This window comes from Pimephales promelas, chromosome 13, assembly GCF_988280905.1.
Source record: "Pimephales promelas chromosome 13, fPimPro1.hap1.1, whole genome shotgun sequence".
NCBI lineage: Eukaryota > Metazoa > Chordata > Actinopteri > Cypriniformes > Leuciscidae > Pimephales > Pimephales promelas.
This window is the reverse complement of record NC_142781.1, coordinates 31,379,396-31,404,715: the sequence shown is the minus strand read 5'-3', so window position 1 is coordinate 31,404,715 and position 25,320 is coordinate 31,379,396. Positions and strand designations below refer to the sequence as shown.

The following is a 25,320-nucleotide window of genomic DNA, read 5'->3' as shown; positions in this document are numbered from 1 at the left end:
TTATAAATTTCTTTAATGTCATTTTCGATCAATGCATTGCTGAACAATTTTAATTTAGGCTATTTAAAAAAAAAAAAAACTAAATGAAATAATAGTGCCCTCAATCTTTTGAATGGTTGTGTGTATAGTTATTTGCATGTTTATTTCATATGACTATGCTAGAGTATATTTCATTAAACCCACATCAAATATTTTTCATTAGTTAGATATCTTTGTATTTTCCACCTGCATATTGTATACAGTTTATTTTTATGGTTCCACTTTATTTTAAGGTGTCATGTTACTGTATAATTATATACATAAGTACTGAGTAATATTAATTGAATTGTTTTTACTATGATTAGGCTTTGGTTGAGGGTTAGTTGCATGTAATTATGCATAATTTACTAAGCTCAAGTAACACATAACAAGGACACTGTAAAATAAAAGTGTAGCCGTTTTTTTAATTTTTTTTAACAAAAGTACATTATTTGTTACATCATACATGTATATATATTTGAAGACAATTGAACATAAGTGTAATACTGTAGGCTTTCTGTCAGATGAATGAATGGGCTGCACTTCCATGTTTCGCCAATAGGTGCTGCTGGTTCTCACGCAAACTCGCAGCCAGAGCTGACGGGCTGGAAGTGGGAGGCGCTTGTGAGTAAAGTATCAGCTGGGAGACCGGAGCAGCATTCACTCGCGTCTCTCTCTGTGTACGGACAGCATCTGTCAACTCAATACTGAGGGAGAAAGACACCTGCTACAGATGCGAGACAACACAACACACTTTTCAGCGTCATGAGATGAATCAACGGCCAGCGCGTGAGGAAAAAACATCTGAGAGAGACAAGGACGGACGCCTGGCATCACTGGGCAACTCGATCTGGAGGTGAGGCTGGAGATGATGATGGTGGTGGTGGTGGTCATGTCGTGGATGGCAACTGTACATTATTATTGCATGGAGCGCTATTATATCACGTGCGTGTTCTGGTAGCAGTTACTGTAGTCATATGACACTCGCGCGCGTTTGGTGAAGGTGTTTGTGTACGCCATCCTCTTCAAATGGATGTGGGAAAAAACTTCCTGGTGGGATTTATAGCAACCGCTGGATTGGGTCACTTGGATAACATGTCCTGGATACTTTTGTCCTGGATACTCCAAATACTTGTGATTTGCCATTGGCCGAGAACCTGGCTGGAACCTGTTTACTTGCAACCCTTAAGTGAACCAAAAGTCCATTGTTGCTTCTTCAAACCTATCTAGAATGCATTTTATTGTCAATATATCTAAATTAAAATTGTTGACAGCTCACTAGGTTTGGAGACACAACCATTGACCACCTAACGTTACTTCAGGTGTTTGTTTCCAGCAGAGCTTGTCAATATGTGTGCGTGTAGCCAATATATATAGACTTTTTCAAGCAGTATTGTATTTTGTTAAATCAGTATTGATATACATGTATTTAATTAAGGAAGAAAAAACCTCAGATCATTGTCCTAGGTTTATCTTTTCACTATATACTGTTGTTCAACAGTAGATTTATGTTTGTTTAATGATGGTTTTACACTCTGAATGAAGCAACCAAATTATACCGTACACACACACACTTAAACATATTTTTGTTTATAGCCTATTTCAAAGAATTGACTGATATGATATGGACTGAAATGCAAAAATTGCCTCTCAGCCCAGGGACCTACAGAACATTTTTTCCTTGCAAACCCGAGTCCTTACTAAACTCTGCATGAAAGTAGATCTCCAGGAGACTGAGTTTTTTTCCTCATGCATGTCCTTATTGATTGGTAGTGGTACAATATCATACTGTTACAGTAAGAAGCTTTCGTTGAACCCGTAGGCTATTGTGCACACAGAAATGATGTTCTATATATATTTTTTTGCAGTAAGTAAACAAATGCAATCTGAATTTACCCCTCCCAGGCAATATGGGACTATTACAGAGAGTAAAATCGATTGCATGTGCAAGAGATACAGCAGCTGATCTCTTTGCATTTGCAAGTGAGTTCAGTGTTATCGCCGAGGTCAGCTGTCTCTCGCTATAAACATATTTCACACGTCACGACACGCGTAACCCTCCTGTGTCGTAGTGATAATCCGTGTGGTGTCTCTTGCACACGCAGAAGTGCAGATTCCCTCGCAGCGGCCGTGGGTCTCGGTGGAATAGCACTTCTGTCATGTTTGCAGACGCAGACATTGATAACATTGGCAAATGTATCAGGTAGCAGCTCAGAACATTCCCCGGATTAAAGGCTTACAGTTCGGATGCTCTGGAACGGGGCTGAGTGTTGCAAACACACACACACACTTCTCGTCAATGTTTTAAAACTTCCAGTAGATTGGAGAAATATGGCTGACTTAATGGTTGGACCATGAATTGTTTTATTCTAGTCCTCTTTTGCACTGTGCCGAGGGAGTGCTGGTTATATCGGTCCACCCTTCTCCGGTCAAAATCAATATGTTTTTGAAATCAAGTACAAAAGGAAGAACAAAAGAATAATAGTTCTTTCTTTGGAAGACCGGGCTAATATGTTTTCAGAATAGTCGAATATATCAGCAGGGATGGATTTCTGCAGCTTTTCAAAGACTGAGATGACAAAAAGAAGAGAATTTGGTTTAGAAAGCTATAGGCGGTTTTTATTATTTTCAGGTTCGGATACCTTCTGGGGATGTTATTATGAGTCGAGAGGAGCGGTATGAAGGGTGATACAGGTGAGGTTACGGTTATAACACTGAATGGATTTCATTTCGGATTGAGCGCACGATTGCTTGATTTCTTGAGAGCCGAGGACATAATTTCCCACATCTTTTAGCGTGGCTGTCTTCTGTGATGCATTATCGCTTGTGACCTCATGCGAACCGTGTGGAAAATGTAGGTTAATGTTTATATAAAACAATCTGGGCAGCAGTTCTGTGTTAGCCATGTTCTTAATTTGAAAAAGAAGTTGATAATGATTTGACATATGCTTTGTTTACGCCTAACATTTTACAGGCTTGAGAGAGAGCAGTGTTTGATTTTGTTCTTTGCGTGTCGCCAGTCTATTTAAGGTTGTGAATAGCGCTCAAGTTATGAAAGCACTTCCTAATTTAGAAGATCCAGTCTCGGCTGCAGTATTGCAAGCAACGTCTGTCATTATTTTCATCTTGCGCTGCCAAGGCAAACTCTTTATTAATTAGTTGGGCTTGAGGTGTTGTTTGTGCTTTGATATATTACCTGTCTGCGCTCACTGTTGTTGTTTCATATTTGCTAATGCCCGCTAAACCAAATGACAAAAGGCTTGTCAAATGAATGACTATATGCAAATGACGTTGAATTTTGTGGCCAGTTACGGGGAAGAGAAAGTTGTTTTTGTAGGTTGCCCTTAGCGAATTTGCATCCATGATATTAAACCTTATTAAGTCGACGGCACGCAAGGTCATGTAAACACCTTAAATGGTTTTTCTGCTATCAGGGAAAGGTCAGAAATTGTTTAAAGGTTGTTGTTTTTTTTTTAAAACTGAGGATAAAATGTCCTTACTACTACCTGACAGATTTCATTAAAACTGTCCTTAGAATCACACCTGTCTTTCTGACAGCTTCACACTCTATGGGCAAACAAGGAAGGAAGTAGCTTGTACTTTTCTTGAATAGTGATTTTTTTTGTTTTTTTGTTTTAGAGATCTCCTACAATAGGTTTACATGCATCCAACCCCTCCTTTCCACGAGTCTACTCTGCTCTGATTGGTAGATGACCCACACCCAGTATGTTGTGATTGGTCTACCGCTAATGATTGCATCGGTGTTCGTATCAATCAAGGGGGTAATCCATCGACCGGAAGTTGAAGCCTCGCGGCAGCTGCCATCTTGTAGCAGAACTTCACTTGCGTTAGCATTCCCATTGACTCCCATTCATTTTGGCGTCACTTTAGTTTGACAGCGAAACCAAATTAAACTCTTCCAGTCTCAGAACAGAACGACGTCGTTCACGACAGCCAATGAGGACCTTAGTGTTGCTGACGACTCGTTTCAGATATTCTGAATCGATTCTTTCTTTTAGGAGACAAAATGTATTTGTTGTGCACTCTGATCTTTAAAGCTTTCCAGATATTTTACATTATTAAACAGCTTTAATACACACTGCATGAAAGGTAATATTCGATAAAACACAATGGGGCACTTTATGATTCCAGCATTTTTTTTTGCACGTCTTAAGTGTGCCGTCTGCTTCCTTAACAAGGGTGAGCAATCATGTTAAATAATCAAAGGTGTCATGCTATTTTATATGTATTTACAGTACTGGGTAGATCTCTGATTATATGTAATCTGGATTACGTATAGGTTCCAATTTTTAAGTATCAGATTACAGTTATTTTTATTGATTAAATGATTACAATTTGTTTGCACAATGCCACAATGGTCTTTTTGTGGTTAATTTTTGTGTTGTAGTGTTTTTAATTTTAAAATAATTTGACATTTTTATTGATTACATTAATTAATAGCTTTATCAATTTACGAATGCCCCACAGTTCCTTCACGAAACCCTATCGTTTAATGTTTAATTTTACATCATCTTGTTCATAACAAGAAATGGAATTAATTTTCTTTCTCTGTATATTTTTATTAGGGCTGTCAAACGATTAATTGCGATTAATCGCATCCAAAATAAAAGTTTGTGTTTACATAATATATGTGGGTGTGGGTGCACAGTGTATAATTATTTTATATATATTTATATATACACACACACACACACACACATGCATGTACTGTATATTTAAGAAAATATAAAATATTTATATATAATATAAATCTATATACAGTATATACATGGAAATATTTCTTAAATATATACAAGCGTGTGTATTTCTATATATAAAATAATTATACACAGTGCACCTACATATATTATGTAAACACAAACTTTTATTTTGGATGCGATTAATCGCAATTAATCGTTTGACAGCCCTAATTTTTATATCAATATGGTACAAGATTATTCTATTCAAATCAATGTGATAAACAAGTGAAGTCAAAAGTAATCTAGAAGTAATCTAAAAGTAGTCTGATTATATGACCTAAAATGTAATTATCTAATTTAATTTAAATTTTCATCATGTAATTTGAAATCAGTAATGGATCTTGTAAATAATCTTCCCAGTACTTATTAAATTTATTTTTGGAGAGCGACACCAATTGCAAAATATGAAACCATCTTTTCTACAATGTGTTACTCTAGTGGTACAGCTTACATTCATTGTTATATTCAATAGACATATAACATAAGATTGGGGTCAGTAAGAATTTATTTTGAAAGAATATAATACTTTTATTTAGCAAGTATGCATTCAATTGAGTGACAGAGATTGTTACAAAACACAATTTCAAAGTTTCTTAGGCAGCAAATCGTCATATTAGAATGATTTCTGTAGGATCATGTGACACTGAAGACTGCTGAACACACACACACATGTGAATGAGTTCTGCCACAGCATTTTATACTTTCTTTTCTTGTACTGCAATAATACCACAACCATTTTTGGCGTTTAAAGTTGCATTTAAAAAAGGTTGAGATGCCCCCTTAAGTTTCATGCATCCAATTCAGGACAATTGATTCAGTCTGTTACAACAAGAAGTGTCTAGCTTGATACCATTGATGCCACGCTTGAACTTTGGCACTGTGTGTGAACGGAGAGTGTGTACATATGTAGCAGGACTGCTGGCACTCTTGAGGCCATATATAGACTGAACCCACGAGGATGCGCTGGCAGACCTAACCGGGCTCAAACCAACAGATGAGGTGGAAACCAAACTCTAGGTGCTGACAAGACAAACGCAATCCCTCAGTCGGGCTGCACGGAGAGGTCATATTAGCGAGAGACCACGTTAGACTGCCTCATAATTTGTGGACTTAAGCCAGTTGGGAATCCATGCCTGAGTGAATGTCAGAGTCTGTGAAGAGAATTAGTATGCAGAATATTCAGCTCAGAGCCAAAGCAAATGGAGTAATATACTTGCTAATGTAGAGGGCAAAGGGCCTTAAGCGAACTGCACAGTTTCTGAGCTCTTAAGAGGCCGTACGAGCCATTAGAGACTGTTGTCCGCTATCCATACCCAGCGCAAGCTGTCACCTTCAACCCCCGCCGATTTTCAGAGCTTTTCTCCCTCCATCTGTTTAAAACGGGAAAACTCTGCGTGGTCGTGTTGCATTTGGTGATCGTAAAGTGCTTTTTACAACGTCAGATCCCTGATGAACTCTGAAATCAAATTTTTACATTCATAGACATTAGTGACTGCACGAAAGCGCATTTGCATTTCAATTTAAAAGTGGCAAAGCATTTAGCGTCTGTAATGTGACATTTCTGATGGAAAGTCATATTTAATGGGAAATAATGTAGCGTGGGATTTCATCGTATCCTTTGGGATTTGATACAAGTTGTGTTTGCTTAGTAACTGTTGCTAGCTGTTGATCACACTCTGTGTTAGGGATTTGAACAAACTATCTCTTAAGTTTAAAACTTGGCATGTTACTCTTCCCACAGTGTTTGGTCTACAGACATGCATAATGCCTCAAATCATGTCGTTTGTTGAGCACAAAGTGCTATTTGTGCCAAGTGGATGATTATAATCTCTCCGCTTCATTTTTGATGAAAGATTATGAAAACTGTCACACTTTAAATTCAACTTTTTAAATATGTATGTTTGTTTTTTTGTTTGTTGGAACACTCTAAACAATGCTGGGTTGTTTTAACCCAAAATTGGGTAAAATATGGACAAACCCAAATGTTGAGTTAAAATGTAATTAAAAATTTACTTTCACTTTCAACGTTAGATTTTTTTAAATTACATTTTTAAACTAACATTTGGGTTTGTCCATATTTGACCCAAATTTGGGTTGAAATAAACCACGATTTTTTAGAGTGAAAGATCATACTCCAATCAACCAGTAGTAAGTTTACATCACTTATAACTTGTAATAGTAATACATTTGTTTAATTTACTTAATCATTTAGGAATATTATTCTTAAGTAAATAAATTAAAGTGAGTAAATTAAACACACACACACACACACACACACACATATATATATATCAATGATTGAAAGACCTGAGCTGCTGTTTTTTTATAATCTGTGATACATTTTTGATGATAGGATAGCATTCTGTGATAGGATTCTTTGAGTAAAACATTTAAAAACAACAGCATTTATTTAAAATAGAAATATTTTGTAACAATATACATCACCATTCAAAAGTGTGGGGTCAGTGAGTCATTTCTTTCTTTCTTTTTTGAAAGAAATTAATATTTTTATTCAGCAAGGATGTTCAATTAAAAAGGTGATTAGGAAAGATTTATATTGTTATAAAATAGTTCTATTTTGAATAAATTCTGTTCTTTTAAAGTTGTTATTTATCAGTGAATCCTGAAAAAGTATCAAAGATTCCCCCAAAAATATTAAGCAGCATAACCGTTTCCAACATTGATAATCAAATCATCATACTAGAATGATTTCTGGGGGATCATGTGACACTGAAGACTGGAGGATTGATGCTGACAATTCAGCTTTGCGTCACAGAAATAAATACAATTTTAAAGTTAAATAAAGTTAAAACTCATTATTTTTAAATTGTAATAATATTTTAAAAAAATACTATTTTTTTTTCTGTATATCTTTGACCAAATAAATGCTGTCAGTACAAGAGACTTTTACATTTTTTTTTTTTCAAATTTCCAAATTTTTGACTGGTACTGTGTATGATTTTTACTCCCATATATATATATATATATATATATATATATATATATATATATATATATATATATAGTTAGGTAGTATAGCCTATGTTTAGTAATATTTTTTCTTTAGATTAAGATGCAATATGATCCATAACCATGGAGACACTTAAGGATATAACTGTGGTAAATGTTTATTCCCTACATTGAGACCTATGACAAAATGGCATAAAAATGGCAATGGCAAAATCAGAAGTGTGTTTGCATACAAATACACTCACTAGGGTGAATTAAAGCAGTTGTACATTGGCTTAATGACCAGTGAATGTACTGCTTATCGGAGCCTGTAATCTCCAGCCGCCCGTCCCACATCACTGAGACCCAGCAGGGTGTAGGTTAACCTAACTTGCTCTAAAATCCCTCTCGCACCCGACTGCAGATCTTCAACACGCTCCCTCTCCTCGACATATTAACATTACGTCCTCTATTTGCAGTCTATCACGTACCCATTATCGAGTATAATTTCTTCTGTAAATGTTTCAGATAGAAACAAATAGTCAGACATCGCTGGAAAGTATGCGGTTCTGTGGGACGTTGTGTGCTGGGGCATTATGTAATAATTTATTTGCTGGGTAAATAATTGAATCTGCCTTCAAGGATAGCAGCTCTATCTAGGGCATTAGAGAGAGTTCAGGTGTAAAACTGTGCAGATGATTTATGATTTTCCTAGATGCACTTGGCCTCTGTGGACCGTTCTGCCTTAGCTGAGAACTAGCCACTAAATACTGCCCCTCTGGGGTCATCATGGACATTAACATATGGTTTAATATGAACCTGTTTAGCTTCCACTGTTAAGTAAAGCTCTGTAAACCTGCTGTCCCAACGTGCTTATGAATGATGTAATTATGAAACTGAGTGAACTGGACTTGCCTTAAAGGGACTGTCAGTGTGTGACTATTTTTAGTATGAAAGTTGTATAAAAGCTGCGTAAAATTGGACATTTTTCCCTGTTTTTCCATTATTCACAATAACTGACATAATTTTGTCTCTCTCTGTGGCTTGAGGAGACAATTTCAGTCAGTTAAAGGGTTGGATCAACCAGAAATGAAAATGTTGTCCTCACTCTGATGTTGTTCCAAAACTGTTTATTTTCTTTCCTCTTTGGCACACAAAAATGATTTGTTCTGTAAAATGTCCAAGCGACTCTTTTCTATGCAAATATGGAAATTGAATCAAATTGTTGAGTTAAAAAAGCAATTTTTTCTGATGTCACATGATCGTTTTATATGAGGCAAAGGGCTAAAATGGAATTTGTTATTTGTTAAAAAATTAGGACTGGGCTGCTCCCTAATAGTCGACTATGGATAGCTTGAAATGTCTACTTTTAAATAAACCAATTAAAATAGAAAATAAATAGTCTCTGCTTATGTAATCCATATGAAAGGTACAATTCATTCTAAAGGTGCGTACACCACACTATGGAGATGACGAGTCAACTTCATCTTTGCAGCTGACACTGACTCAGAAAACACTAGTTTATTAATTAATAATAAAAATGTCTACTTGCTATTTTTCCCACGTCATAATATTCATAATTATCTAGTTTATGAGTGCGCATATGCTATCACGCCTACATTAAATGCTCATTATGGTTTAGTACTCTCCTCAGTCTATATATAAGTAATTAAATTCATATAAACGTGCAATTAGTCGACAAATTACTTAAATGACTATTAATCGACTACAAAAATTCTCACATGACTGGCTTCAGAAGGTTTTGAATATACCGCACAGTTATTGTGGATTATAACATATCATTCATAAAGTATAAAAAAAAGCGCAGCTTGGACATTCTGTGAAACATTTTAATTTGACTACTTTGGGAGAAAGACAGTCACATGGTGAGTAAAATATAGCAGTATTAACATTTTTGGTTGAACTCTCCTCTTAAATACATTGCAAATGTTGTTTCATGTTGTCCTACATAAATATCAATCCCTCCGTTTCTTGTGTTTTTGTATAATCGTCAGGTTTCACCAGGGGAAATGATTATAGGAATGAGGGTTTCTGACTCAATCGTACAGCTACAGACATGCCATTAAAGACTCTTCATCGCTTTCATCAAAAGCAATCAGCACACCTCAGAAGGGATGTAATCTTATTCATGTCTCCGATATCCATTTATCCAGTGATGGAATTATTTGCTTCAGGCGGTTTCTTTCTTCTGAAGGTTTAGTTGGAGTGCAGCGGTTTGTTTTTAGGGGTAGAGAGACAGGCCAAACGGTTACTGTACATCGTGCCACGCTCACTCTGGCGCTGGAGGTCGCTGTAAGGTGTCCTTATTCTTCAATCGATTAATCTGAGTACTTTTTTTTCTCTTCGATTAATCGAATGATCTAACGATTACCCCCCCCCCCACACACACACATTTTTCCTGAATAGTTGATTAGTCCTGTGGTTAATTTACTGATAAATAAACAACCATAAATAATCTATGAATGAACTTTTACCTAGTGATATTATCTATCATTAAAGATAAGGTTTATGCAGTGTCACTTTTTGGGATTTGCTGCAGCAACGGCTTCCAAGTGTGAATCCGGAAATGATTTGTTCATTCAGGAGATTAAAATGGCTGCTTAAAAATGTAGTCACGACCAAATTTTAACTAACCATAGTGACAATATCAAACATGGCGGTGTCAATAAAACTGTTGAGGCGCGAGTTCATCCATTTGAAAATTTTAAAGTACCAACAACAGCTTTAAATGCTTTGTTACTCATAAAATTCTGAATGCGGTATAAACACAGCCATATATGAGACTGACAACTATATTCTAGTGCTGTGTAGTTTCACTGTACTAGTCCAAAGGGAGCCCTGGGATGTTTTCTTTCTTTACAGAAGCTCCTGCATAGAAGTTGTGCTGCTGTGGTTTACCGTTGCGGTTTTACAGAGCATGCAGAGCACAATTTTATTCGACTTCTGGTTTAAAAACTGGCTCAATATTTTTTTCATGCCTGGGAGCCGCCATCATTGGGGAACACGAATAGCACAACGAATTCCATCTGATATATATCAGGACTGTATGTTAACTTTTTGTACATAGCACTGGTGCCACAGAGTTTGGACGTTTTTGTAGCACAGGCCACACAATTGTAGCACATATATAAAACGCCTGTCTGAAAACAACCACAATTAAAAAAATCCAAAAAAATTATATCAAATATAATAATAATTTCATTTGTTTATTATTTTATTTAAGATAGGCTATTTAAAATGTCTATGGTTTTGTTATAAAATATTAAATTTGAGTTAAAACAAATCTGACAGTATTGAACCTGTCTGAACTTGATCAGAAATTGTTTGGTAGCTCGATCGATTTATTTTCAGACGTTCATCGAGTTGATGAAACAGACATCGGTGAAATGTTTGGACCATACAATTTTTTGGGAGTTGAGTCGGCACATTTCCAGAGAAGATAAAATTAACCCATTGTTTCTTCAGAGGCTCGGATGAAGGAACTAAAAAATACTTTTGTGTTCATTTGTACATCCGAACACCGATCAACTGCCATGCTTCACTCGTTTGCAAGCCATGATATCTCTCGAGGAAACAGTCAAATCTCAAAGCTATTTCTCTAGGAAAAACTAAAATTGCGCCTGCGTGTTCGTACTTCCTGTTCCTAGCTCGTTTTCTCATGGTCTAGCCAAATTCTCCGGGCGGAGAAATGTGAGGTAACCTTTCCTCGTTATGACGTCATACGGGGGGATTCAAGATCAGCGCGTTGAAACACCGATTGAAAATTCTAGACACAAGGGGACCAGGCTAGGGGAACTCATATTAATGTTAAAAAACCTCAGAAAATGAAAATTTCATGTCAGCGGACCTTTAATATTTGTCCGAAAATACCATGCATCCATTTTGCATACTGTAAGTAACACCCAAAATAAGGTAATGAGAACATTAGTTAGCAATGTTTCATTCATACTCCTAGTAGCCAGAGGGTGTCCTCCTGGAGAAAGTCCACACGTGAGACTCATAGGAGGAGTAATAAATCTTTTGACTGTCAAGGAAATCTCTTATGTGGACAAAGGCATCCAGCTATCACTGTAACTGATCAAAGTATAAAAATATATTTAACACAATGCTAGTCGACATAGCCTTTATCAATGTACAGAAAATTATCAAATAATATCATTTCTGCCTCATTCTGTAATGTGAAGCACATCAGATCACAAAAGTACGTTATTTTAAACCCTCCATTAAATGATCTCTTTTGTTGGACAACAGGTTTGTAGTTTAAGTTTAGAAGAATGTTTGACACCTGCTGCTTTTTCAATGGCATTTTACACTGTAAATGACTCAATATCACAGCGCTGGCAGAGATAGAGCAGTGTTTACTGCGAACCGATCGATCTGCTCTGAACAGTGCTGCGCATATATTTATTTTAAATTTAAACCTTTGCGATTTCATAGGCTCACTAAACCAAATCACAATTCAGTTGTGCAGCTCACAAGCACAAAACAAATGCTCACTTCACACAAACAAGCTCTGTCTCACATGTATTGTATCGCACACATGCTACTGTGGTGAATGTTTTCATCGCGTAGACTGATTTTTCAAAGCACGTTCGACATATGTCACACTGTATGTGTATTTGCAAACTGTGTACATACAAACCCATAAAAAGTTGGTACACTGTACAAATTGTGAATAAAAACAGAATGCAATGATGTGGAAGTTTCAAATTTCAATATTATATTTAGAATACAACATAGATGACATATCAAATGTTGAAAGTGAGACATTTTGAATTGCCATGCCAAATATTGGCTCCTTTTGGATTTCATGAGAGCTACAAATTCCAAAAAAGTTGGGACAGGTAGCAATAAGAGGCCAGAAAAGTTAAATGTACATATAAGGAACTGCTGGAGGACCAATTTGCAACTTATTAGGTCAATTGGCAACATGATTGGGTATAAAAAGAGCCTCTCAGAGTGGCAGTGTCTCTCAGAAGTCAAGATGGGCAGAGGATCACCAATTCCCCCAATGCTGAGGCAAAAAATAGTGGAGCAATATCAGAAAGGAGTTTCTCAGAGAAAAATTGCAAAGAGTTTGAAGTTATCATCATCTACAGTGCATAACATCATCCAAAGATTCAGAGAATCTGGAACAATCTCTGTGCGTAAGGGTCAAGGCCGGAAAACCATACTGAATGCCCGTGATCTTCGGGCCCTTAGACGGCACTGCATCACACACAGGAATGCTACTGTAATGGAAATCGCAACATGGGCCCAAGAATACTTCCAGAAAACATTGTCAGTGAACACAATCCACCGTGCCATTCACCGTTGCCGGCTAAAACTCTATAGGTCAAAAAAGAAGCCATATCTAAACGGGAACCAGAAGCGCAGGCGTTTTCTCTGGGCCAAGGCTCATTTAAAGTGGACTCTAGCAAAGTGGAAAACTGTTCTGTGGTCAGACGAATCAAAATTTGAAGTTCTTTTTGGAAAATTGGGACGTCATGTCATCCGGACTAAAGAGGACAAGGACAACCCAAGTTGTTATCAGCGCTCAGTTCAGAAGCCTGCATCTGTGATGGTATGGGGTTGCATGAGTGCGTGTGGCATGGGCAGCTTACACATCTGGAAAGGCACCATCAATGCTGAAAGGTATATCCAAGTTCTAGAACAACATATGCTCCCATCCAGACATCGTCTCTTTCAGGGAAGACCTTGTATTTTCCAACAAGACAATGCCAAACCACATACTGCATCAATTACAACATCATGGCTGCGTAGAAGAAGGATCCGGGTACTGAAATGGCCAGCCTGCAGTCCAGATCTTTCACCCATAGAAAACATTTGGCGCATCATAAAGAGGAAGATGCAACAAAGAAGACCTAAGACAGTTGAGCAGCTAGAAGCCTTTATTAGACAAGAATGGGACAACATTCCTATTCCTAAACTTGAGCAACTTGTCTCCTCAGTCCCCAGACGTTTGCAGACTGTTATTAAAAGAAGAGGGGATGCCACACAGTGGTAAAAATGGCCTTGTCCCAACTTTTTTGAGATGTGTTGATGCCATGAAATTTAAAATCAACTTATTTTTCCCTTAAAATTATGCATTTTCTCAGTTTAAACATTTGATATGTCATCTATGTTGTATTCTAAATATAATATTGAAATTTGAAACTTCCACATCATTGCATTCTGTTTTTATTCACAATTTGTACAGTGTCCCAACTTTTATGGAATTCGGTTTGTAGATGTAAACATCTCTTAGAATGGTAGACATTGTAAACAACCTTGTGGGGTCAAATATGGGACTACTAGATTAAACTTTTTATGTACAACAAGTAGAATATTGCAACAAAAAGAAAAAAAAGTGCAGATAAGGTTAAAAAGCATGACAGAATGCCAGTCTGTCAATCAAGTCCTATAGCATCACATGGCAACGACGTCTCAGATAGTCTGACAGCTATCATGCATTGCATCCATATTTGAGCTTTTGCTTCGCATATTTGATGTGCACTTTTGTAATGAATCACTTGAAAATCATTTACTCATTTATTGGCATTGTTGCAATCACATGTTGCTTTTTAGCTTCTTTTCCTTTAAATGAGGTTGGCAAACCCAAACCCCCATGAAGGAGCATTTTCTGACCATCCACTGCACGACACTTGAGTGACAGCTGATGTTCAATAATAGCTGATTTAACCGATACTGATCCTTGAGAACGTCTCTATATAGACCCCTAGGATCTTGACTCAATTTCAAAGTACTGTTTATATGCCAGAAAGGTTCTATATTTTAAGCGATTAAAGTATTTTAAATTATACAATTGAATCAAAATCAAACTTAAAACCAAACCCATAAAATCCCATGATGGGAAAAAGCTTTTCTCCTATTGTATATGGTATCCTTACTAGCTCATAGTGCTGAACTGCTTCTTTAAATTGCAGAGAGTGCATTTGTTCCTGTTTACAACTAGTATTTATGACCCTTTTCACAATTGAATAATTTGATCATGGTACTTTGCTCTGATTTCCTTTTGTACCGAGCGGATTATGCGGCACTATTAACGTTGATGATAAATTTGCGAGTGTCACAGACAATTTGTGCCTCCTAAATAAAGTTCAGTTAAAATTAGTTGCGCAGTTAGAGAGAAGCACAATGGAAAAAGTGAGATGATTTGGGTTGGGACCTCATTTTGGGGGTGTTACTGTCACTGTCATGCTGTATTTGAATAATACGGTTTAGGAAATTATATGTTGCAGTCTTCATTTAGAAATGCACCCGGCAGGGAGGACAATTATGAAGAAAAAATGAACAAATGTCCAGTGTTATTAGTTGCTTTGAGATTGTGTTTAGTAATGTTTACTTCCGCTGCGCTGTTGAAACCTCGGCTGAATTCGGCCTGCGGTTGCTGTAACTCTAACGTACAGCGATTGATGTGAAAGTAGTATAATTTTCTCTCTGGTGTGAAGCCAAGGTTCAGAGGAAAGAGAAATTTAGAACCGAGAAACGCGAAAAGCCTTTATCAAAAGATTGTTGATAATTATACAAAGCGAAATGTACAGTCAATATCCATAAAAAGCGTTTGGATTTATCACACAAATTTAAATATGAGAATCTCTTTGCTTAATATATCTAACAAAATAATGACATTTAAAGGGATAGTTCACTTTGAAATACATTTTTGATATGTTTTATCTTACCTCAAGGGCATCCAAGATCTAGGTGTCTTTGTTTCCACAGTATTTTCTATTTTGATATTTTTAGGTCAAACCGTTCTTGTCTGTCAGTTATATAATTGAGGTCTATGGTCACCACCTCAAAGAGCGTGCACAGAGAAGTCCAAATGGCCTAAGACACGAAACGAGTGATTTGTGTGAGAAAACGAACAGTATTTATATTGTTTTTACCTCTTGTTTTTACCCCCATAATGCACTGCGGCGGTCATGCCGAATGAATTCCCCCGTCTCGCAAGAAGATGGCGATCCACTGTGGCTACAGTGTAATATTTCTTTTTAATAGACTATTAAATTGTTTAATTACAGTTTAAACATAGTTTCCATGACAGATATCAAGATAAATCTTTTCATCTTACTACTAGAGCTGTCAGTTTGCCAAGTTTCAAATGATTATTAAACAGCAAGCACAAACTATCGCAGTCAGTCAGTGTCCAAATTCACTCACTCGTTTTCATTCATTCCCTCAAGTCAAGTGAACTATTAGTGGATTAATGTAGGGAGGATAGTGAGTGAATAGTAAAAATACCATCATATGTATGCACATACAGCGAGCGCATTTAGCACACCGCATTGTTTTGGATGTTCGATAAGTTCTGTCGCAAAATATAAAAGCCATTTTTTGTTTTGGGTCTTAAAAGTGACAGTGTGAATGCTACAGTAAGTGAACCGGGTCTAAATGTATTTTTTCTCTTTCCGGTTTGAACCAAGAGAACCGATTCGAACTACAAGTGTGAACCAGATTCAGTGTAACATAATGCGTGTGGATTACCAGTTCATTTTTAAATGAACCCCTGCAAGCCCTTTATCCTAAAGATGTTGAGGCGAAACAGGCTAACTCTCGTTATTAATGGTTTGCCTCTATCTCATGGTCTGTAATTGGTCTCTGGTGATTGCCAAGTCTTTTGGATTAAGAAATGTCATTAAAATTGATGTATTAGGCCTGCGAGCCGTTTTCTCTGTCAGATAGCTTTTTTTAATCAATTGATAATTACAAAGATGATTTATGACTTGACTTCGTGTTGACAGGTGAACAATAATTGCGACATGGAGATTTCAAAGCAGCATCTGTTAACGATTTGTCACCCTGAGGTGTCCTACTCCATTTCGGACAGGTTCGGGGGTGGAGACTAATACGCTTTAGGAGGTTAGTTGCTAACGCAAGGATTGCTGGTACGATCCATGCGGACCAAGAGAGTCACCAAGTTAGCAAGTTCACGATCCAGCTGGATCATGACTGTGTCCTGAGGAAAACACTTAACCCGCGACTGCTCCTGAGGGACTGTGATTGCAATTAATACACTGTAAATTACTTTGTAGGAAATGTGTGTGCGGAATTGTAACTAACCAACCAACCAACCAAAGGACTCATGATAAATCGGCTTTACGAGTGCAGTTTATCTTTCTCGATGTGTCTATATTGCCTGTTGACAGGACTGATCTGCTGCTTGTTTTACTAGTAAGATAGGCTTCATGTTTTTAAAGATTCAGAACTATTGTAAGTTGTATAAAATATGAATAAATATTATATAAATAAGACTTCATACTATTTTGATGTAGCTTTGTTTTATATTTTCAGTTTCTATTTTATTTTAGCTGTTAACTGTATGTGTGTAATTATTATTGTTTGTATACTATTTATTATTATTTTGAATTAGCTTTTTTATAGTTTTTATTTTAAGTTTTAGTAATTTTGTTTATGTGCTTCTGTCATTTTTTTTTAATAAACGTTTCAGTTAGTTGCCAAGTTGACGTTTTCAATTTTTGTTTAAGCTAAGTTACATTTTCCTTTCTAATATTTATATTTTATTTTACATTTTTGGTTCCTTTTACTGAACAATTCTTAAAAGAACTGTTTTTTTTTCTTTATCTGAAGAGCATTTTAATCATCAAAATAAACTTTTTCCACTATGTAAAAAACTTTAACTACATGTACAACAAACAAAATAAACACTCAGGCATGACGGCGTAACGTTACGATTATAACGTAAGACTATAGAAACAATGACAGACATTAGCCTCAGTAAAGTTAGCTTCATTCATTGAGAGAAAAAGTGCGCCTTTGGGGTTTGTATTCTTTGTAATACGTATTTTCACAGTTTTATACCTCAACAGTTTTACATCAAACTGCGACTTTCTTTACTTTAAAATGTATCTTTGAAATTGACAAACATCATATGTGTAATTCAGGGCACAATTCAAACGAGATCAAAATATTTGTTGTCTCTCGCCATTGAATACCACACAAATAAGGTCCCATGGTGGTTGACCGGAAAGGGTGGGACTTAGGGCTTGGGCGCTGCGTTGCATTCTGGGACGTGGCGGCCATGTTGACAGTCGAACGAGGAGAAGCAGCTGAGTTGGGAGAAAGAAAATAAAAAAAAGATGTTAAAATCCCTAAAAGGATGCTGAATTTACTGGGATACGTTTAATAGAGAAACCAGGGGCCGATATGTGGTTAAAACGGCACTTTTAACGGGTTGGATCTATTTGAAATTCCCAACAAACAGTGGAAGCACAGTATGCGCCCATGCGCCGCTAGCTTCCGAGTTGTCCTAGAAAGTGACGTCATCACTTCGGCACTCTATAGGGATTACGGTGCGGATCCACTTGTCCGTGCGGCACTTCTGTCGCGCCGCGTTCCGCTTTATTCCTATGGGTGACGCGACTTTGACGCGCCCGTAAAGTATTCTGGGAAGGCGGCGCTTCATTTAGAAAAATGCTGCGCGTCAAAAAGCTGGCCGATGCCCATCTTTATGCAAATGAATTCCGTTGAACGCGCCGCGACTATCCAAAAGAAGTAGAGCATATGGAGACGAGCGGAATCTCTGTTCTAGACTGGCCGCTGGCTCAACCTGAATCCTGCACTTAAAACGTGTTTAGTGCAATCGTGAATCTCTCCTCTTCCCCGGCAAAAAATTTTAGGTTTCACAACGTTCCCATTAAGTTATAAAAACGTTATTTCTGAACGTTCTAGGAACATTCAAAACGTCCAGTTTTTAGATGAACTTGGTTATTAGAACGTTCAATTATCTTGAATTGAACGTTGAATTAACGTTCTTGCTTGGTTATAAGAATGTTATTAGAACGTTAAGAAATAACAATTTTAGCTTATACTGGGCTCTATTCTATTCTACAATATTAACTAATGACAATAAAAGTCAATTTATTGCAGTAATTCCTCCCTCAACCAGTAGAAAATGCTTTGAACACCTTTTTATGCATGAAAAAAAAAGTCCTAAACCGGAAAACCGGCTTAATTTTGGAAAAAAAAAAAAATGTGATCTACATTTTTGGTCAAACTGCCCAGCACTAATATGACCTCAAAGCTAATAAATAAATAGGCCTATTAAAAGCAATATTTTCATGCATTGCATAAGCATTACCTCGATCTGAAATAAAGGATATGCCTTATAAATGTTATTTGAAGTCTGAGCACACTAACACATTTGGCTCTGTGTACACACCAATAAATTAATTTCATTTCTGCTAGGCAGAGGATGGCTTGAATATCTATTTTTTATACTCCTGTTCTGGCAGTATTCATAATTGAAGATAATCTACCATGCATTTTCTTTATTAATTTAATTCCCCAGGGCCTTGACATAAAATGTCTGTTTCCTTGACAAAGTGCAAATGAACACCGCGAGCGAGACAGAAAAAACAGATTTGCGCAAGTAGGAGCCAATGGGGAACGTAAATGATCTTGAATGATATAATAGAAGCACATTTCTCATTCCATGACAAAGTAAACATTCGTCCGTCTCTTTATTGTCTGTAAACACAGGGGGAAGGTGTTCCAGGCGGAGGAGAAGGGGTCAGGAAGCGAGCGAGAGGAGCGAATAGAAAAGCGGAGACGAGGGAATCATTCTGTCCAGACGCAATCTGATGAGATCCTCCTCTGTGTCTCTAAAAGCATTAGTTTAGACAGTGATTGCATTCGGGATCCTATTAAGTTTATATAATCGGGAAAAGAAAGGATTATTACTCCCTATCAGTATTTTGCTCCTTTTCCTTTTTTGTGCCTGTAAAAGCTCGAAATTCACTTGATTTACTGTGTCACGACTTCATCTCGTCGGCTTTGTCATTCGATTGCACCATGTGACTCTCAAATGGAGGTTGAGAAGCGAAGGATGTTTATAAGCTAGACATTTTGACGTGTCTGCTCCATCAGAAGACGTCTGGTTATCATTACCTGGAAAGTCCTAGAAGTGCGTTTCTTTGTTGATATCCCATTTGAAGGGCAATAGACTGCCGAAGTTGTGACGTCACTTTGTAGGCCAAAACGCAGAAGTGAGTTAGCATTTTAGCTCTCCCGGGTCCCTCGCTCTAAAGTCTATGGGTTTTTTGAATGGGTTTTTGCTAAATCGCCTGAAATAAGGTCTGTGGTGAACAAAGCCTCTACATATTTTCACGTTTTGATCTATGACATTAAACGCACCAGTTATAACCTTGTGTTTTTTTTTAATTTTATTGCGTCTGCTTGTGTTTTTAAAAACTTTATATAGGATTCAAAATGTATACATTTTGGATTAACTTGTAAAGATTATCTTGATAGACAAAACATGTAAGGTTCACAACTCTTATGTGTTGAATACAAATCTTATTTTTTTTGCGATTATCCAAAAGTCTATGGGGAAAACGCATAGCTTTTCGATCGAGGGAACCCATGCGCTGCTAACTTCCGAGTGGTCCTACAAAGTGATGTCATAACTTCGGCACTCTATTAAACCAACATCAAGTAACGTTTTCTCTACGGTCGCCCTACAGGTTGGAAGCGGAATTGTCCATTACCGCTGTCGTAAATAATTTAGCCTAGCTCATCCAGGTGAAATAAAATTACTACCTACCTTATCCGACTGTCGCGTGCACGCTCGTTGTTTATCCAGCACCGGCTTTGGAATGAACGATGTCCACAGACAAGGTAGAGAATGTTGCATGAATTCAAAGTATGATATATTGCGACATCAGAAACGAAGAAAAACAAAATAATGACTATTGTAATGCTTTACGTAAAGCAAGTCAAATGTGTAGTTTTCTTATGTCTCATTAGAACTACAGCGATCTGGCAATCTTATAGCGTGGTTATAGCAGTTACAAGACCACAGAGTTAATCCAGAAGTGCGACTTAATGAACCACTGAAACGATATTAGGGAAAAAAAAGGTTAAAAAAAATTTAATTAGCGTTGCTGTAATGTTTGCTTTTAGCGCTGGATGTTTTTAGGTCCTAATTTTCTTGTGCTACAGTTCTTTTTTTGTATGATTTTGTTATGTGATTTTTGATATTGGCCATGTATAATTAATTACACAATATAGCAAGTTTTTTATCAAGTCTTAAAGGGATACTCCACCCAAAAATGGAAATTCTGTCATCATTTACTCACCCACAAGTTGTTGCAAACCTGTATGAGTTTCTTTCTTCTGCTGAACACAAAGGAAGATATTTTGAAGAACGATTGTAAGCTTGGCACCATTGATTTCCATAGTATTTTATTTTTTCTACTATGGAAGTCAATTGTGCCAAACAACTGTTTGCTTCCAATCGTTCTTCAAAATATCTTCTCTTTGTGTTCAGCAGAAGAAAGAAACTCATAACAACTTGAGGGTGAGTAAATGATGACAGAATTTTCAATTTTGGTTGGAGTATCCCTTTAATGGCCGGAAATATACTTTATGCTAGAATGCATAAATATGTGGCTTATGCTTTCTGCGATGTTACCTTTCATGCAGTGTGTAATGTAAATGGTATGCAAAGTTTTTGTGTCTAGAACTAATTCTGAACTCCCTGAAATGAGCCGTCAGTTATTCCTGTCTCACTTTTTGCTTGAACCTACATAGGTTTGTTACAAACTTACATAATTCACGCCTATATTCTTCATTGGCTGCCGTGAACGACTTCTACTTTGACCCTCAAACACTGTAGATGTAGCTGAGACTGGAAGAGTTTGATTTGTGTGTCGACAAGACGCTGCGAAAGCAAATCCACTTCGCATGCACCTCAAAGAATGAGGAATATGGCTTGAGTTGATACAGTAAAACCGACACCATTGTTATAACTGATACGTTCTATAGTTTACAAGCTGAGATTCAGATATGGTAATGGCCGGACATGCGCTGTAAGCAGTCGACCAATCACAACAGACTGGGTCATCTGACCAATCAGAGCAGAGTAAGCTCTTGGAAAGGAGGGGTTTACAGATACTGAATCATACACTGTGAGAAAAGGGGTGATGCTGCAGTGTATATTATAAGAAAATTGGCATGAAATGAGTAATCCTCCTCATGGTTTTTACTCATTCTGCCTAAACAGCTTCGTGTTGTTTCCTCTACTGTCGCCTTTAACTTGCTCAATGGAGGTTTTACAGCACTCTTCTAATAAGCTGCTTTGGGATGAACTGTGTTGTGAAAAGTGAATTGAATTGAACTGAAAGCCAGAGAAATCCCTGTGTGCTGCCTATCATGACAGATTGGAGTCTCATGAAGGTTTATGAACGTTCAAGTAAAAGAGCCAACCAACCAAAAATTACTGTGCAATTTTATTTGGGACAGATACTTCGATCCAGGAGGTTTTGCTGCAGCGATATACAGTACAAGACAAACTCTGGGTCTCTTCTGCTCACCAAGGCTGCATGTATTTAATAACAGTAAAACAGCAATATTGGGAAATATTATTATTATTATTACAATTTAAGGTAACTTTTCCATTTTAAAATGGAATTTTATTCATGTGATTGCTAGTATTCTGTGTAACTTGAATATAACTGTGTAAAAATCTTTTGTAACATTACAAAGTTTAATAAAAAAGCGTACTCATCCAACTTTCAAACTGAAGTGTATATTCTAGTCACTAGTGTACTCCAAAATGAAAAACAAATACATTTTGCCTGTTTCAATAGTTTGTATATTAGCTTACGATAAAATTGTGGTTTTTGAATGTTTAGTTGAGGGTTTTTTGACTAACACAATCTTACAGCAGTTACAGTTTTCTCTCTCTCTCTCTCTCTGTCTGTTTACTGATCCAGTTCTCTTTGTCTTTGCAGGCGCACCTGAGTATACTCTCCAAAGATCTCATTAGTCTGTGATGAGCATCATCATCCAGGACAGACCAAAGGTACCGCAATATCTCAAAAGATCCTATTTTATATCTTTACACCCTCGTGCCTGTCAGAAAGATACATCAGTTAGCTCATTTATTGCAGACTGTGTACAGCTGTGGTGTGTTTTTGTTCCCTCTAGTATTAACAGAACTTGTCTGGACCATTAGTTTTTTCTTCTCATATTTACTCTGGAATCAGAGCGTTTTAGGGAAAAGAAAGTGTGAATGATGACACATTTTGAGTTCTTTTTAAGTGTATGTGGCAAAATTTTTAATTTTGAAAAAAAAAAAAGATTATTTATTTGTATTATTGGAACTGTTAATTTGCATGAATTATGATTTGTGCATGAAATTATATTTATTCAAAAACCAAATGTTTTTAAATAGAAAATAAATTTTATTTAGTGCTGGGCAACGATTAATCACATCCAAAATAGAAGTTTGTCTTGTAATATATAATTATATAATATAATAGTACTGTGTATAATTATTTTGTATATATATATTATAAATACATTTACATATAACATGCATGTATATTTTTAAGAAATATATAAATATTTTTTTTTCTTAAATATCTACATGCATGTGTGTATTTATATATACAAAATAATTATACACAGCACACACATATATTATTTAATAAATATTTGCATGTATATATATTTATATATATATTTATATATAAATAACACATTTTTCTTTAATATATACATGCATGTGTTTGTGTATGTATATATATGCATGCATGTGTTTGCATATATAATTTAAGAAATATTTGCATGTATACACTATGTATACACATTTTTTCTTAAATCTATACATGCATGTGTGTGTATTTATATGCAAAATAATTATACACAGTACACACACATATAGTATATAAAAATAAAAACTTTAATTTTAATGCGATTAATCACAATTAATCATTACCCAGCGCTAATCTTATTTAAAATATAACATTTTTTGTACAAAGCGATTTTTTTTTTTTTCAAAATATGACAGTCCCACTAAATAGACGTTTTTGTATACTTTTAAAATGTTACAGCACAAATCCAATCAAGTAACTTGATCCAAGAGAGAGCTTTTACAAAGGTCAGATCGTAGAGGTCGATCAATTTGCAACGTTACCCGATTATCATTAGTGGAATTCCATCACATTCCTATTAGCGTTTCTCCGTGGACACGGCTCTGGCGATTAAGCGGCGGGATTACATGCTACGAGACTGTCAGGAAGAGCACACCTCCCCAGCTCATGCGTCCCGCTCTGATTAAATGGAATTGATTTAATTGGGTTACCCCACTGCGAGGTCTGGCTAATGGGATGCGGAGCTTTTTGATCACTGGTACGCAGTGACCGGCTCTGACCCGGCTCAAGTGAAGCGGCGCAGCTTTTTTTGTTTGTGGTCAGTGTCTCGTGTGTTTGAAGATAAAGCCCTGCCCACCGGTGGTCAAGATTTTGTCAAAATCGCTAATTAGAATTTGCGCTGTAGGAATCCAGAATCCGTGGTGGCAACCTTATCTTAGGATTTTAGATTCGGTAACAACATGTGTTTTGTAGTTTGAGGTCTTAAAAGGATAGTTCACCTAAAATGAAAATTGATTTATTATTTATCTGCTTCTGTGGAACACAAATAGCTTTCCTGTGGATGTTGAGGTCTAAAAATGCACCATAAATAATTTCATACACTATATTCCAAATCTTCTGAAGCTTTATAAGAGGAACATAATTAAATGTATGCCACTAGTCAGTAAAACTCGAGCTTCCAGTAGCTTTAGAGCCCCTGCTCTAAATATGAAAATTAAAGAACAACGCAAAATGTATTCTTTTGTGTGCCAAGAAAAAAGTAAAACACACAGCTTTGGAGGCGAACAAATTAATCTACACCTTTAAGCCACTTATTGCTGGAAAGTGACATGACATCCGCTGAATATTCAAAAAACGGTGTGCACTTCATTTAGCAAAGATCTGAGATAACGTCAAAAATTGTAAATTCCACCAAGAATGTACTGTTTAATATAGATGTACCGATTATAATCTTTTTATTCCTACTGATTTATAATGAATTTGTGTTCTTTAATATGAAGTAGAAGATATTTGCATGTGAAGGCAGCAGTTGAGAAGTCAAACTACTTAATTTGTTGAGGGCAATAATAAAAAAGAAAAGGGTATATATATATAACTGTATATAACTACATATATATATATATATATATATATATATATATATAAAAATATAATCATATATAATTTAATAATATCATTTGACAGAACTTATATATACATATATTTATTTATATATATACATACAGTTTATATTATACAGTTATATATACTGTGTGTGTGTATATAATCACAAGGGAGACACACACACACACTATATATATAACTGTATAATATATATATATATATATATATATATGATCATATATAATTTAATAATATCATTTGACAGAACATATATATACATATGAAGAGTTCAGATGCAAAAGCCTCTAAATGCCATTTTAAATTTTCTTCTTTAATGATGATTTTTATCAAACTTGTATAATTAAGTTCAGTAATTTCACTCAAATAACAATTAATAGGTAATTATCATTGCCATTTAAGTGAAATCACTGAACTTAAATATACAAGCTTGATAAAAATGATAATTCTAGAAGAAAATTTCAAATGGCACTTAGAGGCTTTTGCATCTGAACTCTTCATATATTTATATATATTATACAGTTATATATACAGTGTGTGTCTCCCTGTGT

At 36.1% G+C, this 25,320-nt stretch overlaps 1 protein-coding gene across 2 annotated transcripts in view; it reads left to right on the top strand.

The window, feature by feature from the left end:
* The first annotated feature begins 580 nt into the window (after positions 1–580).
* Positions 581–25,320, top strand: part of klhl29 (kelch-like family member 29) — a 263,285-nt gene continuing 238,545 nt past the window's right edge. The window contains exons 1-2 of one of the 2 annotated variants that reach the window (XM_039648010.2): positions 581–874; positions 22,505–22,575. The gene's annotated coding sequence lies outside the window, so the exon portion shown is untranslated. The remainder of the gene's footprint in view (positions 875–22,504; positions 22,576–25,320) is intronic. The other variant, XM_089118884.1, reaches the window with a different exon arrangement.